This window comes from Triticum aestivum, chromosome 5A, assembly GCF_018294505.1.
Source record: "Triticum aestivum cultivar Chinese Spring chromosome 5A, IWGSC CS RefSeq v2.1, whole genome shotgun sequence".
In the NCBI taxonomy this organism is placed as follows: domain Eukaryota; kingdom Viridiplantae; phylum Streptophyta; class Magnoliopsida; order Poales; family Poaceae; genus Triticum; species Triticum aestivum.
The window spans coordinates 64,080,733-64,101,032 of record NC_057806.1 but is presented as its reverse complement, the minus strand read 5'-3'; positions in this window follow the sequence as shown (position 1 = coordinate 64,101,032).

The following is a 20,300-nucleotide window of genomic DNA, read 5'->3' as shown; positions in this document are numbered from 1 at the left end:
ACGGAAACAGAGGAGATGGCATCGTCGCCGGCGAGCAACAATGGCACGGCAGGACTCCGTATGCGGCGCGGGCATGCGGGAAGGAGCAGTAGTGCTGATCCAAGGGCGCTGGAAGGCTAGGAGCAGCAGGGCGCTCAAGTTCAAGCTCGACTCGGCTCGGGCATGCGGACGCACGCAGAGGTAGGGAAGGGAAACGCAGCGAGGCGGCGCGTCCTTGTGTTCGAGTGCGGGCGGGCAGCCAGGGTGTGGGCGTAGGTATGGCGACACGCGACACGGGGCAGAGAGGGGGTTGTGCTCGAGATCGAGCATGCGTGTGCAAATCTACGGTTGTGGTAGCCCGAGGACGAGCTAGTGCTTGACTCGGGCCGTCTCAGCGCTGCCGAACTGAGGCGATGGCGAGCAAGAAAGTAGGATTGCGGGCGAGGCATGCGAGAGCACGTGCGTGCGAGGAAACTGGCAAGGACGCGAGCATAGCGTGGAGTGCGTGGACGCACCTACAGACAGAGAGCGAGGTGCTCTGTTTCGTGCGCAAGGCGAGATTACAGCGACAAGTCTCTGACATGACATATCGACGCTGAAACGGAAGCAAATGACGTTGAGGGAGAGCGAGGAGGGGAGGCTGCTCACAGGGGTCCCGTAGGACAAGACGAAGAGGCTGGAATCACGATGGCAGAGGTGCGAGGAGGCGCTGATCATGGAGGCGTTCGGCTCCGTGAAGAAGATGAGCGGAGGAGGAAGACGAGGGTGCAGGCGACACCATCGTGACGGCCCGCGGCGCCGTCATGGTCGGAGGCGACATAAACGATGTCAGGGAAGATGATGCACATGGCGAAGTCAGATGGTTCTGGCTGGAGGCTTGCCGGCGACGAGCTCGCTCTCACGAACTCGCTCGGGACCAAAAAGGCGATGGCTATGGTGGGCGACTCACCTGTGGCGGCGGCGGAGGGAGGAGAGGGAAAGAAGGGAAACCTAGGGTACGAGCCGCTGGCTTAAAAGGGGCTAGGGCGACGGGACGACGCGACGGTGCTCTCGTGCTCATGGTCCCCATGGCGACGGCGAGAGGAAAGGGAAAGGTGGGTGCGGTGCTACAGGGAGGCGCTGACAGGTGGGGCTGAAGCGACCACGTGGCGAGGGGCTAGCGGGGGTAGGCTAAGGCGCGGGTGAGAATAGCATGAGAGGGAAAGGTGCGGGTGGCTGAGCAGGCTGGCGGGTGTGCTCGGCCTGCTGGCGCACGGGGCTGGTTGGGCTGGCCTAGGAGGCCGAGGCCCAGGTAGGCGGCTGCTGCTGGTTTGCACTGCTGCTGCTTTCTTTTCCATTTCTTCAGACAGAAATACAAAAAGGAAAGAGCAGGGGAAAAGGAGAGGAGCTAGAGAAATATAAAATATTATCATGATCTTGAAAATGTTCTCTATTTAATAAAAGTGGTTTGGAGATTTTTAAAGGAAGTAAAATAATTCAAGTTTGAATTAAATTCAAACTTGAACCAATTTAAACCCTAACCAAAACAATTCCAATTGAGATGAAATTTGACACAGAGGCTAGGTATATGGTGTTAGAGTATTGGTGAAAAGATGAACATTTATGGTGGAGGCAAAGTAGCACTTGCAAAGAATGGAAGAAACGGGAAGGAAGGAGAAGTGATGGTGCAATGGTTTGAGAGGGTGACAAGGGTAATTGAGGGAGTCCTGGATTAGGGGGTGTCCGGATGGCCGGACTATACCTTCAGCCGGACTCCTGGACTATGAAGATACAAGATTGAAGACTTTGTCCCGTGTCCGGAAGGGACTTTCCTTGGCGTGGAAGGCTAGCTTGGCGATACAGATATGCAGATCTCCTACCATTGTAACCGACTTTGTGTAACCCTAACCCTCTCCAGTGTCTATATAAACCGGAGGGTTTTAGTCCGTAGGACAACATACAAAACAACAATCATACCATAGGCTAGCTTCTAGGGTTTAGCCTCTGCGATCTCGTAATAGATCTACTCTTGCACTACCCATATCATCAGTATTAATCAAGCAGTGTCACATCCCTGGTCCTGCTATGCACTAGGCTAGACCCTCATGTGTGCATCATGTTTAAATTCAAATGAAATTTGAATTGAGGAATTTTCAAAGCCTCAGAAACTTTCAAAAGATGATCAACATTAAAAAATTGCTTCAAATGTTTCCAAGGAAATGTTCCTTTTCAGCTTTGAAAAATATTGGCAAGAATAAAATGCAAACCAATATTTTTGGAGTGACTGAAACATTTATTTTGGGCCTTTGAATTAATTCAATAACTATTTGCATTGGATATATATTTGATATATAAATAATATATGTCCAATAATACTGGAACATTTTATGTGGTTTGGTATATTTTAGTTCTAGCCACATAACTATTTTCAGGATTTTATAAAATGGTTTAGTATTTTACTAAACTAAAACAACACAGAACAAAATAAATAAATAAAAACAGAAATAGGAAAAGCAGAGAGGAGAGATACCCTACCTGGCGCTCACCTCTCAGCCCAGCCGGCCCAGCTCCTCCCGCTGGCGGCCCAGCCCGCCACCGCTACCCCCCCTGTCGCCTTCCTCCTCTGCCAGGAGGACGGGCACGCGCCCGGCGCGCGCGGCCACGCGCCCCGGCCACCTCCTCCCTGCCTGGCTGCCTCCTCCTCCCCCTGGACGTTTCCCGAGCGCCACGCACTCGCCCTCGACCCTCTCTCACTCTCCCGTGTCTCTTCCTCCGTCCCTATCCCCCTCTGCTCCCTCTCCCTCCCGCGACCGAACGGAGCTCGTCGCCGCCGCTCACCGTAGCCACGCCTACCGGCCACCCCACGCCTCACCGACGCCCCAGGAAGCTCCGCCTCGCCTCCCTCTTCATCCTCACCCCGACGAAAGGCACCGGAAGCCCCTAGATGCCGCTAGCTCCGCTGTTCCCCTCCTCGGCCACCGAGGACCGCCGTCGTCGATTTGCCGCCGTCGCCGCCTCCCCGAGCTCGCCGTTTGCTCCAACCGACCCCCCGTGAGCTCCTCCACCGTTTCCCCCTCTTCCCCGCTTCATTTGATCGCCGTAGCCGTCGCCCCCTTTATGGCCGAAACACGCCGCCGCCTGAGCTCAAAGTCGGCGTTGCTCCGGTGACCATTTGGTCACCCTGGCGTGCCTAACTCGCTCCCCGCATCGCGTAGCGCTCTGCTAGCCCTTCACCTCGCTCGTTTGCACACCGTAGCACTAACCCGCCCCAACCCCGAGCTCCGACCGCCGCCTCGGGCTCAACTCCGGCGAACCCTGGCCACCCCCGCACCTCCCGTTGGTCCCCCTAGATGTGCACGGGCACGGGCTATCCTCTGGTGCCCCTGGCGCGTCGATCCGTCGACTCTGGCGAGTTCCGAGCGAACTCCGCCGCGGTTCGAGGTCACCGCCGGCGAAACTCCAGCGGGAGCTGACGTGGCTCCGTCATTAGGAGCTAACCCAGCTAGTTAACAACCTACAGCCACTGCCAGTGGGCCCCACCCCTGGTCAAACCCCAGTCAGCGCTGGGTTTGACCGGGATTAGTTCCTGTGTCACTGACGTGTGGACCCCGCACGTCAGGTTTGACCTGGACCTGGCCGTTGACTCGCTGACGTCATGCTGGCGTCAGGCTGACGCAATTAAGTCATTTACTGGATTTTTTATTAATCAGGAAATTTCAGAAAATGCCCTAAACTTCAATAAATCATAGAAATTCAACCGTAACTCCGAATTAAATAATTTATATATGAAAAATTATCAGAAAAATTCAAGGAATCCATCTGTACCATTTTCATGCATGTTAGAACAACTTATAGCTGCTGTTTAGCACAAATCAATTAAATGGCATTTGAATAATCACATATGAAGTTTGAATTTGAATCTTGTATTCAAACCAACTTCATTTAAATCATAGCTAGGTGCATTAGCCCAAAACACATTCATATTGCCATGTCATAGCATGCATCATATTGTGCATTGCATTGATCGTGTTTCCTCTGTGTTTGCCGGTGTTGTTCCCCCTCGATAGACGTTGTACCGATGATGTGATCGTTGACACTGATGAAGACTCAATGTTATCTTCAGAAGTGCCAGGCAAGCAAAACCCCTTTGTTCATTCCGATACAATCCTACTCTCTCGCTCCTGCTCTCTTTTATTGCATTAGGACAACAACGATTCAACTGTTACTTGCTGCGGTAGCTGAACCCCTTTATCCTCTGCATGACCTGTCATTGCCACAATAAATAGATGAAACCCACTAGTATGAGTAGGAGTTGCTTGAGCCCTATTGTGCCTACTCATTCATGTTTGTTTGTCATGCCTGCTACTGCTTAGAGTTGAGTCAGGTCTGATTCATCGGGAATGAATCAGAGGTGTATGAACATGTCCTACTGTGTGTGAGCTAAGTGTGTGAACACGATTTGGTAAAAGGTATCGGTGAGAGGCCATGTAGGAGTACATGGTGGGTTGTCTCATTGAAGCTGTCCTTAGGAACCGAGTTCTGTGTTTGTGATCCATGATTCAGCTACTACCATACATTGGGCCCTGAAATATGACCCCGCTCGACTTCTTATTCACCCTTGTCCTCTGTCCAGGAGTTGCAAGTAGTTTCTGGTGTTTATAGTATGCTGGAGGCCGTGGGCAGCGCTGACCGGAGGGGTGGGCTGTGATGCGGTAGGCACGTGGCCGGGTATATCGGGCGCCCGTTTGGTGTCACGGAACCCTGTTCACATCGTTTGGGGCTGTGAGCGAAACTCCGGCCGGATCTCCTCATGGATGGAACCCGAATAGGCGATAAACCTGGACTAGAGACTTGAGTGTTTAGGTAGGTCATGGTCTACACCCACGTCGGCTTTCGCTTGAAGTCTGCCGAGCACATGTCGTGTGCAGACGCTAAGTGGTGGAAACATGTATGGAGAAGTACACCCCTGCAGGGTTAACATCATCTATTCGAATAGCCGTGTCCACGGAAAAGGACTTCTGGGTTGCTTATATCAGTTCATAGACAAGTGAAAGTGGATACCCTAAAATACGCAAGATAAGCGTGAGTGCATGGATGGCGTTCTCGTAGGGAGACGAGAGCGGATCCATAGTGGTGTATTGATATGGTGAATATGTGGAATCGTGTGCGCCACCTCAAGAGTTACTTGCAGTCGTAGTTTAGGTTAGCCACCGAGTCAAAGCTGGCTTGCTGCAGTTAAACCCCACCATCCCCTTGTTGATAATGATGCATATGTAGTTAGTTCTGATGTAAGTCTTGCTGGGTACATTTGTACTCACGTTTGCCTATTTTATGTTTTTGCAGAGAGATTTCGGTCTCGCTAGTAGTTCCGCATGGACTTCGACGTTTAGCTTGTTACCTCAGCTACGATCTTGTGCCCTCGGCAGGATCTGATAGATAGTCAGGCTTCTCAGCCTTTTTCATTTATAGATGTCTGTACTCAGACATGATAGCTTCCGCTTGTGCTTTGATTTGTATGCTCTGAATGTTGGGTCATGAGACCCCTGTTTGTAATATCTCGCTCCTCGGAGCCTATTGAATAAATACTTGAGTCGTAGAGTCATGTTGTGATGCCATGTTGTGTTTGCACATATCGAGCATATTGTGTGTATGTTATTGAAATGCTTGGTATGTGTGGGATCTGACTATCTAGTTGTTTATCTTTAGTAGCCTCTCCTACCGGGAAATGTCTCCTAGTGTTTCCACCGAGCCATGGTAGCTTGCTACTGCTCCGGAACACTTAGGCTGGCCGGCATGTGTCCTTCTTCTTTCCTGTGTCTGTCCCTTCGGGGAAATGTCACGCGATGAATACCGGAGTCCTGTTAGCCCGCTACAGCCCGGTTCACCGGAGTCCTGCTAGCCCAGTGCTACAGCCTGGATTCACTCGCTGATGATCGACACGTTCGATGCTGGGTCATGGATGCCTGTCCCTGTAAGTTTGTGCCACTTTGGGTTTACGACTAGCCATGTCAGCCCGGGCTCCTTATCATATGGATGCTAGCAACACTATCATATACGTGTGCCAAAAGGCGCAAACGGTCCCGGGCAAAGGTAAGGCGACACCCGTGGGAATACCGCGCGTGAGGCCGCAAAGTGATATGAGGTGTTACATGCTAGATCGATGTGGCATTGAGTCGGGGTCCTGACAAGCAGGACGTAGGGTTTTACCTCCATCGAGAGGGCCCGAACCTAGGTAAAACTTCTTGTCCCTTGCCTCCTGTTACCATCCGGCCTAGACGCACAGTTCGGGACCCCCTACCCGAGATCCGCCGGTTTTGACACTGACATTGGCGCTTTCATTGAGAGTTCCTCTGTGTCGTCGCCGTCAGGCTTGATGGCTCCTACGATCATCAATGGCGATGTAGTCTACGGTGAGACCTTCCTCCCCGGACAGATCTTCGTCTTCGGCTGCTTCGCACTGTGGGCCAATTCACTTGGCCATCTGGAGCAGATCAAAAGCTATGCCCCTGGCCGTCAGGTCAGATTTGGAAGTTTAAACTACACGGCTGATATCCGCGGGGAATTGATCTTCGACAGATTCGAGCCACTGCCGAGCGTGCCGCACTGTCACGACGAGCATGATCTAGCTCTGCCGCCGAACAGTGCCCTGGAGGCCGCACCCGCATCGGCTTCGACCCTTAATTCGGAGCCAACTGCGCCGATCGAGGATGGGTGGTTGGACGCCGCCTTGGGGGCTGCGATCCCAACGGCGATCGAGCCGAACACCAGCCCCGCACTCTGCGAGACTCGTGAGTCCAAGGAGCCGGACTCCTCTCCGGACTCCGAACCCTCCACGCCCCTGCCGATCGAATCCGATTGGGCGCCGATTATGGAGTTTACTGCCGCGGACATCTTTCAGCACTCGCCTTTCGGCGATATTCTGAAGACACTGAAGTCTCTCTCTTTATCAGGAGAGCCCTAGACGGACTACGGTCAGCAAGGTTGGGATTCGGACGATGAAGAAACTTAAAGCCCACCCACCACCCACTTTGTAGCCATTGTCGACGACTTAAACGACATGCTCGACTTCGACTCCGAAGACATCGACGGTATGGATGCCGATGAAGGAGACGATGAAGAACCAGCGCCTATCAGGCCCGGGAAAGCCACCTCGTCATATGACATATACATGGTGGACACCCCAAAAGAAGGAGATGGCGATGGAATAGCGGAGGATGACCCCTCCAAGAAACAGCCTAAGTGCCAATGTCAGCGGCACCGCTCAAAATCCTGCCAAAACAAATACAGTGATTCCAGCACGGGAGATAATAATACTCCGGAAAGTGCCAAAGAAAACCAACCCTCATGAGAGAGCGGCAGACAGAGAGGTCGGGGATGATAACTATATGCCTCCCTCTGAAGACGAGGCAAGCCTCGACAACGACGAATTCGTCATGCCAGAGGATCCCGTCGACCAAGAGCGTTTTCAACGCAGGCTTATGGCCACGGCAAGAAGCCTCCAGAAAAATAAGCAACAGCTTAGAGCTGATCAAGATTTGCTAGTCGACAGATGGACTGAAGTCCTTGCGGCCGAAGAGCATAAACTCGAACGCCCCTCCAAGAGCTACCCAAAGCGCAGGTTGCTACCCCGATTAGAGGAGGAAGCAGTCGATGCGGCCGACCGGCCACCTCGTGGCCGCTACAGAGAGGCCTCTCGGCCCTCCACTCAAGCCGCACCCCGTACCAAGGCACGGGAATATGCGCCGGACTTACGAGATATGTTGGAGGACAAGGCAAGGCAAACAAGATAGATCTATGGATCGCATGGGTGCCCCACGGCTTGAGACGGTAACCGTCACGCCGGCCACAAATTCGGTAGGGCCGAACATAGTAGACAAAGCTCATTGGAGCTACGTCATGATATAGCCCAGTACAGAGGTGCCGCACACCCACTATGCTTCATAGACGAAATAATGGATCATCAAATCCCTGAGGGTTTCAAACCCGTAAATATCGAATCATATGATGGCACAACAGATCCTGCGGTATGGATCAAAGATTATCTCCTTCATATCCACATGGCCTGCGGCGATGATTTCCACGCCATCAAATACCTCCCACTCAAGCTTAAAGGACCAGCTTGGCATTGGCTTAACAGCTTGCCAACAGGATCAATCAGTTGTTGGGAGGACCTGGAAGCCGCATTCCTCGACAATTTCCAGGGCACTTATGTGCGACCCCCAGATGCCGATGACCTAAGTCACGTAATTCAGCAGCCAGAGGAACTGGCCAGGCAATTCTGGACACGGTTCCTAACAAAGAAAAATCAAATAGTCGACTGTCCAGGTGCTGAGGCCCTAGCAGCCTTCAAGCACAATATCCGTGACGAGTGGCTTGCCCGGCACCTTGGACAGGAAAAGCCGAAGTCTATGGAAGCACTCACGACACTCATGACCCGCTTTTGCGCGGGAGAAGTCAGCTCGCTTGCTCGTAGCGACAATATGACCAAGAACCCTGGTAATTCGGATACCAGGGACAGTAGTGGCAGGTCGCGTCGCAACAAGCAGAAGCGCCGCATTCACGGCAACAATGCTGAGGATACGGCAGTTAATGCCGGATTCAGAGGCTCTAAATCTGGTCAGCGGAAAAAGCCATTCAAAAGGAATCCTAGGGGCCCATCCAGTTTGGACCGAATACTCGACCGCTTGTGCCAGATACATGGCACCCCCGAAAAGCCGGCCAATCAAACCAACAGGGATTGTTGGGTGTTCAAGCAGGCAGGCAAGTTAAACGCTGAAAATGAAGACAAGGGGCTGCATAGCAATGATGACGAGGAGCCCCGGCCGCCGAACAACAGTGGACAGAAGGATTTTCCCCCACAAGTGCGGACGATGAACCTGATATACGCAACCCACAGCCCCAAAAGGGAGCGGAAGAGCGCGTTAAGGGATGTATACGCGGTAGAGCCAGTCGTCCCAAAGTTCAACCCATGGTCCTCCTGCCCGATCACCTTTGACCGAAGGGACCATCCCACTAGCATCCATCATGGCGGATTCGCCGCATTGGTTCTAGACCCAATTATTGACGGATTTCATCTCACTAGAGTCCTTATGGATGGCGGCAGTAGCCTGAACCTGCTTTACCAGGATACAGTGCAGAAAATGGGCATAGATCCCTCGAGGATTAAGCCCACCAAAACGACCTTTAAAGGCGTAATACCAGGTGTAGAGGCCAACTGTACAGGTTCAGTCACACTTGAAGTGGTCTTCGGATCTCCGGATAATTTCCGAAGCGAGGAGTTAATCTTCGACATAGTCCCATTCCGCAGTGGCTATCACGCACTGCTCGAGCGAACCACATTCGCCAAGTTGAATGCGGTACCGCACTACGTATACCTTAAACTCAAGATGCCAGGTCCTCGAGGAGCAATTATGGTCAATGGAAACACCGAACGCTCCCTCCGAACGGAGGAGCACACGGCAGCCCTTGCAGCGGAAGTACAAAGCAGCCTCTCCAGGTAGTTCTCCAGTCCGGCCATTAAACGACCGGACACCATCAAGCGCACCCGGAGTAACCTACAACAAGACCGCCTGGCACGATCCGAGCAGGCGTAGCAATGCGGCCCCAACCCCAGCCCTAGCAAAAATGCGACACCAGTACTTTGCGTACATAACTATGCTCTAGAAATACCATGGGTATAGGGGAAGGGGCACCATCATGGCATGCCCGAAACACGGCTTAAACCGCACCAGGGGCTGCCGATTTTTTAATTTTCTCTTACTTTCAGGACTCCACACTTCGGAAGGCCTGTTCGGCAGTGCAATTGCCGCACAAACGATGCAAGAACCAAGGAAGCAGACAAGCCGCGCCGCATTACGGAACTCCCAGGTGGTCTCTATCACGAGTAGTATACCTATTTCGCATACTATTCCGCAGCTTGCCCCTGGAACGGACATGTTACATAGTCCAACCTTTTGCTTATCGCATTATTTGTATCGTTCTGCTTTGATCGCAGCCCTCTTTAATAAAAAGTGCATATCTTTTGTCTATTTTTGCATTACTCTTTTATATATATATATGTTCCTTAACGACATATTGCACCCGTACACTTCGGTACGGCCTAAATATGCCAGGGGCTTTAGTACCCCTCAATATGGTGTGAGAAGTCCGAACACTTTAACAAGTGCAGCACCCCGAACTTATAGCATTATATGCATTGGCTCCGAATCATGTCTTGGGTGAATAGTTGGGTTTGCCCGGCTCCTATGTTTTGGTGCCTTACGTTCCTCTATATCGGCTAAGGTAGCACTAGCAGAACCACTGCGATTGTGCCCCAGTTGAGCTGAGTCGAGCACCTCAGTGGAGAAAGCTAAAACTGACTGTCATGACGAAGCGAGAGCTGGTCACTGTTCGAGAGGTTTTTCGAGTCCCTAACGACTTATGCCGCTTAGAGCGAGGAGCCGGCTCTATCCGGCCAAGGCGTGGATAGCGCCCCGAACTCGGTCTTCCGAATACCAAGGGCTTCGCCGAAATTTAAAATTGTAGAATTCTATGGCTAAGTGAGAGTGTTCACGCATTATAGTCCGATTGCCTTGTTCGTTGGGCTGAGCGCCTCCATCGAAGGACCCAAACATGGGAAAAAGAGCGCTCAGGTTTATCCCCAAACACCCAAGCACTAGCGGCACGGGGGCAGAAGCCGACGACTTGCCATCTCTCAGAATTGATAAACAGCCACACAGAAGGTAATATTTTAAATTCCAACAGCATTGCTTAGCGCATATGAACAAGTTTTCAGCACACAGGACAAAACGAGCAAGTTTCACTCAAACATTACATCCCTAGAATATTCATCCGCCACAAGGCGGGCACCCTTCAGAACATCCTTATAATAATTCCCGGCCTTGCGATGCTCTTTCCCCGGCGGTGGCCCGTCCTTCACAAGCTTCTCAGCATCCAGCTTGCCCCAGTGCACCTTAGCACGGGCAAGGGCCCTATGGGCACCTTCAATGCAGACGGAGCGCTTGATGACTTCGAGCCTTGGACAGGCCTCCACCAGCCGCCGCACCAGCCTGAAATAGCTCCCAGGCAGAGCCTCTCCAGGCCACAGCCGAACTATGAGGCCCTTCATGGCCTGTATGGCCGCCTTGTGGAGCTCGACCAGTTGCTTCAGCTGGTCGCTCAGGGGCACGGGGTGTCCGGCCTCAGCATACTGAGACCAGAACACCTTCTCTGTCGAGCTGCCCTCCTCGGCTCGATAGAATACGGCGGCATCGGACACACTCTGGGGAGGATCTGCAAACGCTCCTGGAGAGCTCCGGATTCGGGTAAGTAATAAGTAACTCACGTTTATGTGTTTGCTTTGCATAAAGAATGCCTTACCCGTCGCTATCTTCTTCACCTCATCCAACTCCTGGAGGGTCTTCTGGGATTCGGTCTTGGCAGACTTGGCATTTTCAATAGCCACCGCGAGCTCGGACGCTCGCGTCTTTGATTCAAGCTCCAAACTCTCATGTTTTTCCGTGAGAGCCTGGAGCTCTTGCCGTACCTTGCCAACCTCGGCCTCATACTTCTCCCGCTCGGTGCGCTCCGTGGCCGCCCTCTTCTCGGCCTCGACCAGCGCTTGCTTAAGGGTCGCCACCTCAGACGTGACCCCTACAATAGCCATGATAGTCCTGTCATTTTTTGCAATTGCACCTTTTTATATATATTTAACAAGGTATTTCTTACCTTCATTGTCCTCAGCTGCTTCTTGGCACGCCCGAGCTCTTGCTCGGACCGCTTGAGGTTCTACTTTAGCGTGTCCACTTCCGCAGTATTGACTCCTTTTTGTTAGACTCCTGCGAATTTTATTTGATCCTCTATTTGGATTTTCTTCCCGAACGCCAAACAGAGCATCAGGGGCTACTATCTATGCAGTAATATTATTTACACATTCTTTACTTACCTCAAAGCCTGTTAAAAGGCTAGTACAAGCTTCAGTCAGTCCGCTCTTGGCGGACTGAACCTCTGGACCACCGCACTCATAATGGTGCGGCGCTCCTCGTCGATGGAGGCGCCTTGGAGCGTCTCCAACAGATTGTCCGGCGCCTCCGGTTGGACGGGGGTCACCGGCACGGTGGGCTTGCTCCTCTTGGAAGGAGGTCCCCCGCTGGACTCTGGAACCTTTGAAGGTTCCGAAGCGGTGTCCGGCCTAGAGCCGGACTTGGAGCCCTGGGGGGTTTCATCCCCTTTACTCCTAGAGTCCGGGAGGTCGCCTTGCGGCGCCTCCAGGACCACCTCCTCCCGGCTTGGAACCTGTTGGGACAACACTTCGGTGTCGTACGTAGGGCGGGGGGAGGAAGCCGTCGGAAGCGAGTTCACATCTGACGAGTCCAGTGACCCGCTCGACGACGCGTCGAGCCGGTCTTTGGGTGGGCTGCATAAACATATTCGACATAAGGGAAAGATGTGCAATAAACGAATGCTATGAATTACTCTGGTATCCGGATACTTATGATTTTGCCAGGGGCTTGGCCCTATGCGGTCACTCCTCTCCGCCGTCGTCGGCGTTGGTGGAGTAGTCCGGAGGAAGGGTTTTCCCCTTCTTGGACCCTCCGGCCTCCCCAGAGAGGCGGCCTTCCTTTTCTTCTCTCCTCCCGCTGGAGGGGGAGAGGTCTCTTCTTCTTCCTCCTCGTCTTCACGGGAGGAATACACCTCGGAACCGTCGGATGATGGATCCGACACCTCCTGGCGCCGGGCACTCTTTCGAGTCCCCGTGGCCTTTTTCACGGCCTTCTTCTCTGGCACCACAAAGGGTGCCGGAACCAGCAGCTTCGCCAAGCGAGCGTCCGCTGGGCCTTCGGGCAAAGGAGCCGGACAGTTGATCTGTCCGGACGTCACCTGCCAATCCGGTCAAAGGTAAGGGAGCTTAGATCCCGCATAGAGTCAAACTATGAAAAACTGATACCCGGTAAAAGGAAAAAACAGCTTACCGCATGAGCGTGACACTGCGTACTGAATCCGCGATCCTCGGTAGCGGATGCGGGGGCCTCGGCGCCCTTGAAAATCACCTTCCAGGCATCTTCGTACATCGTGTTGAAGAGCCTGCTCAGAGTTTGGTGCCGCGCCGGGTCGAACTCCCACAGTTTGAAAGCCCGTTGTTGACACGGGAGGATCAGGCGGATGAGCATAACCTGGACTACGTTGACAAGTTTGAGCTTCTTGTCCACCACGGTTTGGACGCATGTTTGGAGTCCGGTCAGCTCTCCTTTTTTACCCCACGACAGGCCCGTCTCCTTCCAGGAGGTGAGCCGCGTAGGGGGTCTTGATCGAAACTCGGGGGCTGTGACCCATTCGGGGTCACGCGGCTCGATGATGTAAAACCACCCCGATTGCCACCCCTTTAGGGTGTCCACAAAGGAGCCCCCGAGCCATAAGACGTTAGCCATCTTGCGCACCATGGCGCCTCCGCACTGCGCCTGGTTGCCGCGCACCACCTTCGTCTTGACATTGAAAGTCTTGAGCCATAGGCCGAAATGGGGGCGGATGCAGAGGAAAGCCTCGCACACGACGATAAACGCCGAGATGTTGAGGACAAAGTTCGGGGCCAGATCGTGGAAATCTAGGCCATAGTAGAACATGAGCCCCCGGACAAATGGGTGAAGAGGGAAGCCCACTTCGCGGAGGAAATGGGGGAGGAACCCACCCTCTCACGGGGCCTAGGGGTGGGGATGAGCTGCCCATTTTCGGGAAGCCGCTACGCAATGTTGTTAGACAAGTATCCGGCCTTCCTCAGTTTTTTGATGTGTCCCTCCGTGACGGAGGAGACCATCCACTTGCCTCCTTCTCCGGACATGGCTGGAGAAGGTTGAGGTGGGGAGTGCATACTTGGGCGCTGGAGCTCGAGTGCGCGAGAATGGATAAGCAAGGGAGGAAGAAGGCGTAGGTGAAAAGGTGGATCCTTATCCCCTTATATGGGTGGACGCAACTACGTGTCCCCACCAGCCTGGTAAAACTCGCTTATCTCCAAGCGCCGTAATCAATGGCACGGTTGCGTTACCCACGCCCATATTGACGAGAATCCCAGAATAAGGGGACACGATCTCTGCTTTAACAAGACGTGCCAAGGAGACCGCCTCGCGTGACGCGCTGAGTTGGGATAATGAAATGACTCGGATAAAGGCTTGGCCGTGGTGTGTCACACTACGGAATATGTCAGCAGATTAGATTTGTGTAAATGTTATTCTCTCTATGGAAATATGTGGAAAGTTATTTTGCAGAGCCGAACACTATCTTTGTGTTCAAAATCTTCTGTGAAGTACTTGGAGGAGGAACCCGCCTTGCAATGCCGAAGACAATCTGCGCGCCGGACTCGTCGTCAATGAAGCCTGGTTCAGGGGCTACTGAGGGAGTCCTGGATTAGGGGGTGTCCGGATGGCCGGACTATACCTTCAGCCGGACTCCTGGACTATGAAGATACAAGATTGAAGACTTCGTCCCATGTCCGGAAGGGACTTTCCTTGGCGTGGAAGGCAAGCTTGGCGATACGGATATGCAGAGCTCCTACCATTGTAACCGACTTTGTGCAACCCTAACCCTCTCCGGTGTCTATATAAACCAGAGGGTTTTAGTCCGTAGGACAACATACAGAACAACAATCATACCATAGGCTAGCTTCTAGGGTTTAGCCTCTCCGATCTCATGGTAGATCTACTCTTGTACTACCCATATCATCAATATTAATCAAGTAGGACGTAGGGTTTTACCTCCATCGAGAGGGCCAGAACCTGGGTAAAACTTCGTGTCCCTTGCCTCCTATTACCATCCGGCCTAGACGCATAGTTCGGGTCCCCCTACTCGAGATCCGCGGGTTTTGACACTGACAGTAATGCACATGATGACATGATGAAATGCAACACGCAAGCAAAAGACATGGCAACATCAGCGAATAACTCAAAGACACCTGGCACATCGGTCTCGGGGCGTTACAACACTCCACCACTACGAGAGGATCTCGTCCCGAGATCTAGAATGGCATCGGAGGGAAAACAGAAGAGAAACAGAAGAGGTAAAACTAAGTTGCTTCTTGACAAACGAGTGAAACCAAAGAACCTTGAAAAGTTTAACAACTTGAAAGAAAGAATACAATAAAGATGAACGAATTTTAAAACACTCCATTTGAAAAGAGGAACAAGGAACATTACGAGGACCTTGTAGGTTAAGTGCCAAGATAGATATTGGAACCACTCTGGTAAAAACAAGATAGAGAAGGAATGAGAATGATATAATTTTGACAGCACTCCGACTGTAAATGGAAGGAATCGAACATGATCTTGGGAAAAATTGGATGATACTTGATGAAATCAACAACACACTACCTCCAGAACTATTGAAAGAATGGCACAACGGTAAGAAAGGTTTCAGACAACACTCCGGTTGAGAAGAAAGGAAAAACTTGATAAGATAAGAGAACTTGGAAAGAAGGTACAACACTCCGGTTAAATGGATAAGAACGAAAAGAACATGGTCCTGACAATCCAAAATGATGAGTGAAGAGAGCAACATCACAATGCCTCCGGAAGAAATGAGAGAATGGAATGGAATGAACGGAGGAGAAAACAAGATCTTGAGAGAGCACGCTTACAACATATGCTAGAACGGAGTTGTTGGATTAACAACAACAAAAAGGATAAGCTTGATATGGTCTTATGGAATACATCTCAAAATTATGAGGTGACAACCTGCCACTCACGGGAAAAGGATAAGCTTGATATGGTCTTATGAAACATGAACTCAAATTATCAAGAATGACATAATACCACCTCCAATGATACGGAAGAAAGAATTGCACTCCGGATTGCGAGATGAAGAATGCTTGTGCTCCTTAAAAGAATCTCGATGAAAACTTCAAGAAGGAATTAAATCCTTGATGAAACCTTCATGTAGAACATCCATGAAGAACTCCGGTAATAAAAAGGATAACGAAAAGAAGTTGAAAACTGAAGGTGAGACCTTGCAACGATTTAGATGAATCTCCGTGGTGATATAATTGAAAGAGGTTGGAACTCTGGGAAAAAGAGAAGATGAAACAAATGAAACCGGGAATTTGAAGAGCCTCCAGAATAAGGAATTGAATTTAGTCGATGAAACAAGAATAAGAATTACATTATGCTTATCCTTCACCAATTTAAATTGATGACAATCAATGGATTCGGCACACTACTTATTCTTGTAGAAAGGATTAAGAGAGATATAGCGCAACCTTGGGAAGGTCTTTAACGAACCACTAGAAGGATTTGGGATCAACGAAAAAAATGATATGATAACCAAGGAAGAGAACTCTTGAACGAACCACCATAAGAATTGAAAATGAACGAAGTAAAAAGGATGAATCACCGGGTAAGAATTGTTAAATGAACGAAGATACTTGAGACAATCTAGATACATGATAATGAAGGGATCACGAACTGATTAGAGATCACTTGAACAATGCACTGGTAAGATTGGAGAATGATAACTGACAGCTGAGCATGAATAAACTTGAATTGATGGACTCCGGATAATCAAACTAAGAAGACTCTTGAATTGCTCCGGATAGTTGAAAAGAATTCTCACGATCAAAACAATTATGAGAGGATGGCATCAAACTAGAACCACGAATCTTTGAGAGAATGGATAAGGTATGGAGGAATAATGCTTCTTCAGTCTTCAAATGCAGAGAATGATGATGAGAAACACCACCATGAATTGTTGATACCCTCCAGAATGAAAATAGAAAAGGTTGAGCCAACGATGAAAGAATTTGACCAAACTTGGAGAAATACATTTGACTGATGATGGTTCATTATTACATCAAACTTCAAAAGAATTTAGGATAGCTCCGGGAAAATAAGAAGAGTCAGTTAAGATCCTGGGAAAAGACCTATGGGTCAGGGCCCACTCAAAAGAAACACCGTTGATGATTTAAAATATAGATTGCGCTGGTTGATTTAAATGAGTTGAATGAGATAACATCCTCGAAAGATCTTGAACGAAAGTAGAGTAGAAGCATGAATCTTTAAAATATCTTGAGCACTCAGGAACAAAAGAATAGCAAGAAGTGGATGATTAAGAGGTGCACCGGCATGAGAAGGCATTGAAACGAGGAAAGGATATGATCAACAAAGCTTGACTTGAAACCACCGAAGATGAAAAGAATGAAGAATGACAAACTTGAAGCTCCATTAGAATCTTCATGAGAATCACCGGATAAGAATATTGACGGAAAAGGAATGGAGAGACTTCACAAGAATAAAAGGATACTTGATTAAGACAGTGGATTCCTTGAAGAAAAAAAGGTGGGTGGGCGGGAAAACAAAGGCAACTTGGGGACGGATGAAACAAACACCGTTGAGAAGAACTGATACTTGATCTTGCGGATGTTGAAAATGAATGGATCCGCTTGAAGAGAAAACACACCGGCTGAACAGGATTGACAAAACAATCTTGATGATCAAGAAGGACTGGTATTCACATCGGAGTATGAGAACACCACTTGGACAAGGGATGGAATCAACATTTGACTTCGAAGCAACTCGAATACCACAACTCAAAACAAAACAAAGGATTGGCTTGCAGAATAAGCCGGAACAAACATATGATAGAGATTTCGTCCGAAGTTTTTGTGGTGGGCCCTACACGGGCTCGATCGTACAGCACCATCATGTACAAGGCAGTGCACATGACATACAAAGCATCCCCGAGTCGGCATAGCCAAGGACTCTTTAAGACACAACGAGACCACTGTAAAACCAACCGTGGATAGCCGGACCACTAGACGTCGAACCCCAATTTCATACCATACATCTGTCGGAAAGATATCCTAGGATCTACTTGGATTCCCACTTATAAACTCCTGAAACTTTCCAGTTATGCAATCAGGTGTTGGGGATACAGGGGAAGCATAACATCTCACCCAAATCTAGCAAATCCTACATCCAGCTGTATCCATCCTTCAACACATAACCAAGAAACCTTCGGAAATCATTTACCTCAACCTTCGAAAAGCATCCGTTATACAAGTTATGGCAATACTCCCGAACTCCCGCCCCAATAATGGGTGGTGTCGAGGCTATCTCACCAACAACTGCATAAAAGAGATTTTCGATGTCGGCAAAACTAATCTTAGGTATTCCAGAACTGCAACGATAAAATTGTGACGACAACACCTCGGAGCTCAACTCCCCGGGACACTGCCATAACCCCTAAATGTCAGGAGGCACCAAGAACAATGTTCTCGTCACAAAACCATCGGAACGATTCCAAGATACCCGCGTGATCCTAAATTTTTTTAGTGAAATTTAAGAAGAGAAGAGTCAAAACTCTACGTTAGGATGTCTTACCAGAGCGACAAAGGGACTAAGGAGTAAAAAGAATCCTACTCTCCGATATATATATATAATACTAAATGACTAAAAACATTTTTCTAGACTCAACAACGCCAGCGATTCGATCAAGCAGGGGGCTCCTAAGGTCGGGGAAGGCTCTGATTACCAACTTGTAACGCCCTCGATGCGGCTATATCTCCCACGTGTCGAAGCACGACTTAGAGGCATAACCGCATTGCAAGCTATGTTGCAAGTGAGGTAATCTTCACACAACCCACGTAATACATAAGGGAACGAGATACATAGTTGGCTTACAATCTCCACTTCACACAATACATGAATAAAGCATTACATCATCCAGATACAATCAAGGCCCGACTACGGAACCAAAATAAAAGAAGACTACCCCAAATGCTACACAGATCCCCGATCGACCCCAACTGGGCTCCACTACTGATCAACTAGAACGAAACAACACAAAGGACAAGATCTTCATCGAGCTCCTCCTTGAGCTTGGTTGAGTCACCTGCACGATATCATCGGCACCTGCAAACTGGTATTGGAAGTATCTGTGAGCCATGGGGACTCAGCAATCTCACACCCTCGCGATCAAGACTATTTAAGCTTATGGGTAAGGTACAAGGTATGAGGTGGAGCTGCAGCAAGCGACTTGCATATTTCGTGGCTAACATATATGCAAATGAGAGCGAGAATAGAAGGCAAAAGCACGGTCGAACAACTATGATCAAGAAGTGATCATAGAACAACCTACGTCAAGCATAACTCCAACACCGTGTTCACTTCCCGGACTCCGCCGAGAAGAGACCATCACGGTTACACACGTAGTTGGTGTATTTTAATTAAGGTCAACTTCAGGTTTTCTACAACCGGACATTAACAAATTCCCATCTGCCCATAACCGCGGGCACGGCTTTCGAAAGTTCATAACCCTGCAGGGGTGTCCGAACTTAGCCCATCACAAGCTCTCACGGTCAACGAAGGATATTCCTTCTAGCGGGAAGACCCAATTAGACTCGGAATCCCGGTTACAAGACATTTCGGCAATGGTAAAACAATACCAGCAAAGCCACCCGAATGTGCCGACAAATTCCGATAGGAGCTGCACATATCTCTTTCTCAAGGCACATCGGATTGTCCAAGGTTCCGGTAGGCCAGCCCAGAGTTGCCCCTGGTGGCCACCGACAGCTGACAGGTTGGACCAACACTCAGAGGAGCACTGGCCCGGGGGTTTAAATAAAGATGACCCTTGGGCAGGCCTACCCAAGGGAAAGAAAAGGCTAGGTGGCAAATGGTAAAACCAATGTTGGGCCTTGCTGGAGTAGTTTTATTCTAGGCGAACTGTCAAGGGGTTCCCATTATAAACCAACCGCGTAAGGAACGCAAAATTCGGGAACATAACACCGATATGACGGAAACTAGGGCGGCAAGAGTGGAACAAAACACTAGGCATAAGGCCGAGCCTTCCACCCTTTACCAAGTATATAGATGCATTAATTAAATAAGAGATATTGTGATATCCCAACAAGTAAACATGTTCCAACAAGGAACAACATCTCCATGTTCCAACAAGGAACAAACTTCAATCTTCACCTACAACTAACAACGCTATAAGAGGGGCTGAGCAAAGCGGTAACATAGCCAAACAACAGTTTGCTAGGATAAGGTGGGTTAGAGGCTTGGTTTAACAATATGGGAGGCATGATAAGCAAGTGGTAGGTATCGTAGCATATGCATAGCAAAAGAGCGAGCAACTAGCAAGAAAAGATAGAAGTGATTTTGAGGGTATGGTCATCTTGCCTGGAATCCCGCAAGGAAGAAGAATGAGTCCATGAAGAAGATAAACGGACATAGTCGAACGGATCCTCACAACACGACGTTACTGGATTACTGAGAAGAATTACACCGGAAAGAAAGAAAACAACATAGTAAACAATCATCACATCAACATGGCATGATGCACAACCAAGTATGATGCATGTCCAGTTTAATGAGGCATGG